The 8,158-nt window shown below is 44.0% G+C and overlaps 1 long non-coding RNA gene across 1 annotated transcript; it reads left to right on the top strand.

Annotated features, from left to right (window-relative positions):
* Positions 1–5,310: 5,310 nt before the first annotated feature.
* LOC127053481 (uncharacterized) lies at positions 5,311–6,859 on the top strand. The gene is made up of 3 exons (XR_007775049.1): positions 5,311–5,404; positions 5,795–5,971; positions 6,514–6,859. It is a non-coding gene; the product is annotated as an uncharacterized LOC127053481 (long non-coding RNA).
* Positions 6,860–8,158: the final 1,299 nt, after the last annotated feature.

Raw genomic sequence — 8,158 nt, 5'->3', positions numbered from 1 at the left:
TAACACTTCCTTATCTACTTTCTCCACACCAGTCATGATTTTATAGACCTCTATCATATCCCCCCTTAGTCCTCTCTTTTCCAAGCTGAAAATTCCCAATCTTATTAATCTCTCCTCATATGGAAGCTGTTTCAGGCCCCTAATAATTTTTGTTGCCCTTTTCTGAACCTTTTCCAATTCCAATATATCTTTTTGAGAAGGGGCGACCACATCTGCACACAGTATTCAAGATGTGGATGTACTGTGGATTTAAATAGCGGCAATATGATATTGTCTGTCTTATCTATCCCTTTCTTAATGATTCCCAGCATTCTTGATTCTTCTATTAGAAATTCAAAGCTTCCTTACCCCGAAATATTCTCTGGACCACCAGAGAACTGTTAGGAGTGTGACAGTGCAGAACTAAAGTGTGAAATCAGATTAATTGAGAGAGGAGGTAATTTTTAGTCAGGATCTTTAGAATTCTTGGGGTTTGATTGCTGCTTGTACACTCCTGTTTAACGCAGTTGCCCAAACAACTCTTGAAACAAATATTTTTGCTAAAGAATCAACACTTTGGTCCCTTCAGCCAATGGAGCTTTTAATCCACATCTCTGAGACTATCCCTACTCCCTTCCAAGTCCTATAACAAAAGCAGGGAAGAATAGGCTTGACATTCCTTATATTGCTAAGGTGAAAAAATATGTCCTTCGTATGTGATAAAGTAACAATACATAAATAAGGTAATAAAATCGGGGGCACAATCCTCTTTTTTTCTTTCCTTTTGCGGATCATTGCTAAAGGGGATAAACTGAATCATACAGCTATATGGCCAGATATTGAGCTGGTGTAAATCAGTATTGCTATGGCAACTGAAATGGAGCTACACCAATTTACAGCAGCTGAGGATCTTTACCCTAATTTTTGTTTAAAAGTTTTTCTTCCGGTGTTACAAGATTTTTCCTACAACTCTCAGAAACATCTGAAGATGTGATGTCAATACAGTTGTCCCACCCTTGTCTGGAGCCACTAACTACAAAGGACTCTAGAATTAGACAGAAACGATTCTCTGCTCTGGTAGCTGTTTGTGTAAACCTTGCTTATCTCTACGATCTGGCCAGCAATGTTAAATTACACTCTGTGTAATGTATAGTTAGGCGCAGACAATTAAATACCAGTGAAACTGGTATCCCAGCCAACAGGGCTGAGGAGAAGCAGCCATAATCCACGTGGCAGCTGGGAGAGACAGTCAGAAAATATTAACCTTCTTACTTATGGCTTTTCTCTCAACTCCATTTTATCTCTGTCTGTCTGTCTTGTCTTGCCAGCATTGTCTGCACGGCAAAACTTAAACCCCTACTGAGCACGACTGCCAGTAAGTGATTTGGCTGAATTGCTACTGAGCATGCTAAAGACGCAGGTAGAGACACAGAGAAACTGTGTTCAGCTATTGTGCTGAAACTCAAATTCTAAGCATAGTCTTTCCTCATCCCCACTCAAAGTCTGACTGCACTCAGGACCAGTTTATGTAAACCAAAGGTTGACAACACATTTAGTGGCCCCTTAATTTTACAGTCCAGACAAGTCCTCTGGCTTTGATTGGTTTCTAGTATGAAAAGCCCACTGGGCCCCTCATCCCATCCCACTAAAAGTCTGAATGCCACGGAATGATAAAACTAGGACTAAAGGGTCTGATCCAGTGTCCACTGAAGTTAGTGGGACTGTTTTCAGTGAGATTGGATCAGAGCATGAGCACAAGCAGAGTTGCACTCCAACTGAAGTCAATGGAAAAGTTCTGTAAGGCACGTCCTATCAGTGATCAGAGTCCACACACGAGGTTTGATTGCCAGGAGGTCCAATCCAAGGGCATGGGGCAGCAAGGTAACTGGTAGGGTTAGGTGTGGCAGCAACATAAGGTCAGGAGTGGTGACAAGGCAGTCAGGTGGGTCTGAGTAGCAACTAACGGGAATTTGCTTGTTGCACAGACAAGTCCAGAAAGGAAGAAGGAAGTTTATATATAACCACTAGCCAATCAGGGTCAAGACTGTGGCCAATCAGGAAGTGAGTTGCAGAGCCCTGGACGCTGACCTAGCCAAGGAATTTGCTGGTAATCCGGTGTGTTGGGTGTCACAATGACCGCTGTTGCTTCCCAAAAATGCAGTGGGCCTGGGTTTGAGACTGGGGTCCTGACAGGTTTCCATTGACTTCAACAGATGCTGGCCCTTAAGCCTTAGTTGATTTTCATTGGGAGTGCGGTGTCAAACTCACTTAGGCCCTTTGGAAAATCCTAGATCTAAAGCCATTTCCTGCATGAGAGTTCTCTACATTATTAGTTCTATGGTTCCAGACCCAGATACTCTGTGGGCATCAGGAATTTAGTTGCCTTGTAAACTAATCATGAATTGAGACCATCCGTGATTGTTTGCCTCCTGTTGGAGCCACAGTTTATCACTGGGTTGAACTTTCACATAAGAAAGGGATGTGAAGGCAGGCGTGTCCAGTATTTCCACAAGTATAATTTCCATATGCATGCAATGCAGTTTCCTCTTCACCAAGCCCCAACCTATGTCACATGCAAGTCCCTCCTTAAGATTCACTTCACGTCTCCCACAATACCCATAAGAAGAGAACTGTGCCAAATATTTTAAGACATCAAAACTCTCCTGTGAGTTCTTTCTTCTTCTTGGCTTCCCAGTAAATCCCATCTTCTCCATATCTTTTAGACCGTGAACTCTTTGGAGCAAAGACTGTCTCACTCTGGGTCCTCTACAGTGCTGAGTATTTTACTGGTGCTTGACAAATGTTGAAGGATTGGAGTCATGTATTCTCGGAGGCCGGCTTGTGCACAGGGTGAATTGGAGCTCTTCTAAACGACATAGTTTAGACTGGGTGCTAATAAGCCAGGCTGAATTAGGCATGTTACCTGTATAAGTGATGTTTACAATCAGACATGTATGATGGGTTATATAAACCCCACATTGAGCCCGAGGGCATTAAAAGGCAATGCTGGGTCTCCGGGCCTGCCAAGCATGCTCTGACTGGAAGAGCAAGTTAAAAGGGATCTCAGAAGCCCAGACAAAGGGTAGTGGACAGGGTGCAGGAAAGAGGAGTCCTCCTCCAGGAAGCCAGACAGAAGATTGAGCCTGAGAAGGGACTATAGAGCAGATAAGGCCTACAAGCAGTTTCGTCTATCACCACTACCCCTTTTGAGGCCCTGCTCCTTTAGACTTTTGTGTGGTTTGTTGAGAGACTGCTTGTTTGGCCATGCCCCAAACTGAAGGGACCTAATGGTAAGAAGTAACCCAGGGAAGTGAACTTGGACTTGCTGCATGGAAGACCCAGACAGTATTGCTTCCCACAGGTCCCCGAGCTGAAACTGGGTGTAGAGGGAGGGTTTGGGTCCCCCTACCACACCACTTAAGAGCCGAGGCCCAGATGCTGGTGGAAAACTGAAGATTCCTGAAGGTCTGGAACAGGCACCATTACCATCCTGAGAGAGGGGCGCATGGCCAGAAGTTGGGTGTGCTAACCACAAGGCTACCCAGCCTTCTAAACCCTCTATCGCAATGAGCTTGGCTAAAAAGTGTGCTCTAGTGGCTGAAGCAAGGATAAAGTAACAGAATTCTTAAGTCTTATTCCTGTTTCTGCCACTGATTTTCTGTCTGGCCTTGGCTAAGTCACTTCTCTGCATCTCAGTTCACCAATCTGTAAAACGGGGAACCATTTGGATCCATCTCTACCATAGGTCTTTGGAGGTTTAATGCATTAGTGTTTATGAAGTATTTTGCAAGTCTTGAATGAAAGTGCCCAAGATATGCATAGAAAGTTACATGCGCTATCAAATAGTGAATAATTCTTAGCAAATAATGTATTCCAATTCTGTCTGTTCACAAATTGTCCATAACCAGCTGCTGATTTTCTCAAATTGATGTGTTATTGCTAGTTAATGTGACTGACTTGCCCCTGGCCCAGAGAGTGTTCATGAGCAAATTGTTGTTAAAGTCCAGTGTTTGAATTATAAGCCATGCTGGTTGAGCCTGACCTATGTGCTCCTTAGTGCTGACTCCAGTTCACATATTCAAAATTCACTTTCTGTGGACAGTTACTTAAAATTCACCACCTCCATGTACATTTCATGCCTGCAAACTCAATCACTAGGAGAATTACAGAAAGTGAACGCAAAAAGGAGGCACAAATGTATCCAGAGCGAATTCTGCTTTTTATTTCCAATATGCATGGAAAATATTTTTCAGGTACTTGTCCAGTTCTGCTACCAAGTTCTCATACAAAACCCACATCCCACTTCAGAACATCTTCCACAGAACCAACTCTGCATCTTCTGGAGCGGCCCCTACACCCAGGGTATATCCTACGAGGAGACTTCTGACTCCCAGTCTGTGGTCACTTTATGCCAGCGAAGCTGATGCAAAGTGGCCACACCCCTGGATGCTGTACCTCCATCTGTCAAGTTATGATATTTGCCTATTCCATTGGATGCTGTGAGACTCAGTGCACTATAAAGTGTTTTGAGATCCTTCGAAGAAAAGTCGCTATAAGTCACTGAACCGTATTTTATTTATATTTCAATAATAATGTGAGCTCTTTTCTAATAACATATGAGCCACCACCATGTTTCAGGCCCTTTGGTGGCCTCTGTGGGAGACATCAAGCCTGCTACGAAGGTCTGGATCTATAGAACCACGGTTGCATCAATGCTATCATACAGCAGTGAAATGTGGGCATGGAGGAAGGTGAAGAACACCAGATTGTTTTTATCATCTTCCTCAGCTGCTTCATATTAAATGGCAGGACAAGATCAGAAATGAGGATTTTTGTAGCCAAACCCACCTCCATCAGCAGTTTCAGTGGCTTTCTTGGTACAGGCATATTACTAGGATGAAAGACCAATGAATTCCAAAGCATGTCTAACAAGGAATGCGGCTCCATGGCCAGTGAGCACGGATGTGTTCACCAAAATAAAATTCCAAATGACGGACATTAGATGGTCTGGCTAGATTTTCAGTTTTAAGGACCTAACCAGAGATCAACCTGCATAGCATTTGATCTGTCAGGAGGCTATGTCCCTTTGGGATTTGCCAAGATGATGAGCTACATAATCTGAAGTAACCAGACAGAAGCAAAATAGTATCCAAACCCTGCTGAACTTTGAGGGTTCTGATTAAATATACCTCAGGTCTGAAGTATCCCTTGTTTCACCCATCTCTACAAATAATTTCAGCTTGGGTAGATGGGGGCACATTAAAATACAGTATCATGTGCCTGATCCTGCTATTACTGAAGCTGTGTTTCTTTGCTGTTCCCCAGCAGGTCCTCATAAATACTTTATCCCCTTTGGGTCTGAAGATACCACTTGTGTAATGAGAGGAGATCCAATTACAGGGTTATCCAATTTACCTTCCTAAAAGTAAGTCCTGTTGAAAATGACATAGCAGGGCTGCCTGCTGCTGTGGCCAGTTCCTTGCATAGAGTAAGATCTTGGGAAGATATTTGTGTGGGGTTTTTCTTCATTGTGTATTCCCACAGCTTGGACCCCAGTGCTCTCTGAAATAGCAGGGAGCTACAGACGGGTCGTGTGGCAGCGGGGAGCGTGTCCTCTCTGATCACTAATGAGCAAGGAACCTCTCACAACCATTGCCACTTGCACCCAGTGCTCCAGGGAAGGACTATATATTGGCTGTTGGGGATGCAGAAAGGAGAGGAACTGCCTTGGCCTGTGCTGAATCCACAACTGGGCCTATCTTGACATTATCCTTTAAAGTGAGCTCTGGTCCCTGTGTTGTTTTTGCCACCTCAGTCTCCGAGCTTGCAGGGCCAAACCCAGACCCTGGCTCAGAACACTGCAAACTGTGGAGAAGTGTAAACTCGGATCTGAACCGCACAGCTGGCAAATGAGCAGCACACCCAGAACTCTCCGCTTCAGTGCTGCCACAAGAAACACTTGTTAAATTGGAGCAAGGTTTTCCGAGGCCAGGTAGGTAACCACACTTATTCCTTTATCTTACTAATACTGCTCTGAGCCTGGAGTTAGGTCAGTTTTGGGGGCAGAATTCAGTTCCATAAAGAAACAGAAGCTTCCAGACTTATGGCCTGCCAAGCACAGAGCATTTGTGTATGACGTGAATTAGTCTCTTCCTTGTCCTTCATAACCGGTAACTGTGGAACATTGGGCCATAAGGTCTCTGGCCAGTATATTATCAGGCTTCCCCTAATGGTACTTTCCACACCTTGATTGAGGTGGCTTGTTTAGCAATATTATCATTATTATTTGACTTCCCGGAACATCTAGATGCCTCCGGTCAGGATCAGGGCCCCACTGTGTTGGATGACGTTGAACAAATAAAACAATCCCTATTCCAGAGAGTTCAGTCTCAGAACTCACGGCCACCTTCTTTATCTTGAAATCTCAAAGGCCTCTGTTGTCTGGAGAGACAGAGGCCATTTTGTGTTTAAAATTGGTGTGTGTTTCACTGCTTTCCCACTTGCATCTGATGCGTAATGTGCTGCACCATTTAGGTCTTTGCTGAGCTGGACAATCTCCTCTGCTGTCCAGCTGTTGCTCACGAAATAAGGAGGAGCAGCAGTGCAGGTCAGGGAAGGAGGAGCTACATTTCAAAATCCACTTAAAAGCAATATCAAAAAACCTAGAAAGGCTTTGATCTTTCTAAATATTCCCTTTGTTCTGTCGTTTGGCAATTCCTGCGTGCTTCAAAGGTAAGATAACAATCCACTCTCTGTACTCTTCCCTGAGCTGTGGTCATAAACTCACCCCTGAAATACAGTTTAAATAACCCAGAGCCTTGCAACCTTCAAATCAAGTAATGAAGATCTTCCCACTGTTCTTTTGGTTAGATTAATAAAAGGCTACACATTTCCTCAAGGCTCTCTCCTTGTGGTTCTTTCTTTCTCCCTGTGATGTACCATTCGCTGTTCAAAGACGTCCTGGGACATTTCCATGAGTAAATAACATCAAAGTCGTTTTGCTGCCTCTGGCCATAGAGAGCACTGGCTTGGGCCTTGCTCATGCTGCCCACTTACTTAACAGTAACAGTGCACCATAGGGGAGACAGAGTAACACCTCTGCTTTTGCGTGGAGTCTTCTACCTTTAACAAAATAATAGTGGATCACTCAGCCTGGAGGCACTCTGGGGAATGGTAGCTAAATCCAATGAGGAAGGAGTGGTATCTAGTGGCAAATGCAGGGGACTGCAGATCAGGGAAATCCTGTGCGTGAAATTCAGCCGCCGGGCAGGGGACCCCAGCACAAGGCCTATGTTTAACCCTTCTTTTGAGGACCTAAGTGACGTATGGGATCGCATACAGGAATGTGAACACTAGTAAAGAAACTGCTGATTTCCTTTATCAGGGAGGCAGCGTGGCTTAGCGGAGAGGGCATTGAACCAAGCCTCAGAAGATCTGGGTTTGGTTCCCAGCTTTATAACATGGCCAAGTCCCTTCTCTGCACCTCATTGTCCCTGTCTGTTACACGGGGATGTGTCTGACGTCTTTGTAAAGTGCTTTGAGTTCCAGTACTATAAGTAAGCCTTGTTGTTTTAAATGAAAGCTGCCAGAGAAATGTGTGTTGTTTTATTATTTGATTGAAATAGAAACTTTTAATTAAATCCTGTATTTCCCATGGCTGTTCTTTCCTTTCTGACGAAGAAAACAAGCCAAACAAAGCGGCCTCACCAATGTTAGATAAGAGGGGTTTAGCGGGAAATGCTGGTAAGAAATGAAGGAAATTAATACGCAACAATAATTACACTGTAAGGCTTCCAATTTGTATTTCAATATGTCATTTACATAATAACAAAGCGGAACCATTTGGTAGCTAATGACACAGGCTGATCTCAAGGTTTTGTTTTCTTGTAAGTTCCTTTCAATGGAAGCACTTTGATGTCTGTCAGCAACACACGCTCTTTTTGAGACAATCTCCTATTTAGTTACTGACACTGTGTCCAAGGGCTGTTTTCCCCCTTCTCATGCTTAGATATTGACAACATGTCTAAGAACTCTCTTCCCCCCTCCTCTCCTCTCTTCTCTATTTCCAAGGCCAAATTTGTGAGCCAATAATGGTAACTGGGCCAGAAATGTAAAAACTTGAGTCTAGGTACCTCGTTGGGCCTGATCCTGTATGGTGCTGTTACTGAGAGCAGAGGAT

Source organism: Gopherus flavomarginatus, chromosome 6 (genome assembly GCF_025201925.1).
Source record: "Gopherus flavomarginatus isolate rGopFla2 chromosome 6, rGopFla2.mat.asm, whole genome shotgun sequence".
In the NCBI taxonomy this organism is placed as follows: Eukaryota; Metazoa; Chordata; order Testudines; family Testudinidae; genus Gopherus; species Gopherus flavomarginatus.
The sequence above is the reverse complement of the archived record's forward strand: the minus strand, read 5'-3'. Positions and strand labels throughout refer to the sequence as shown.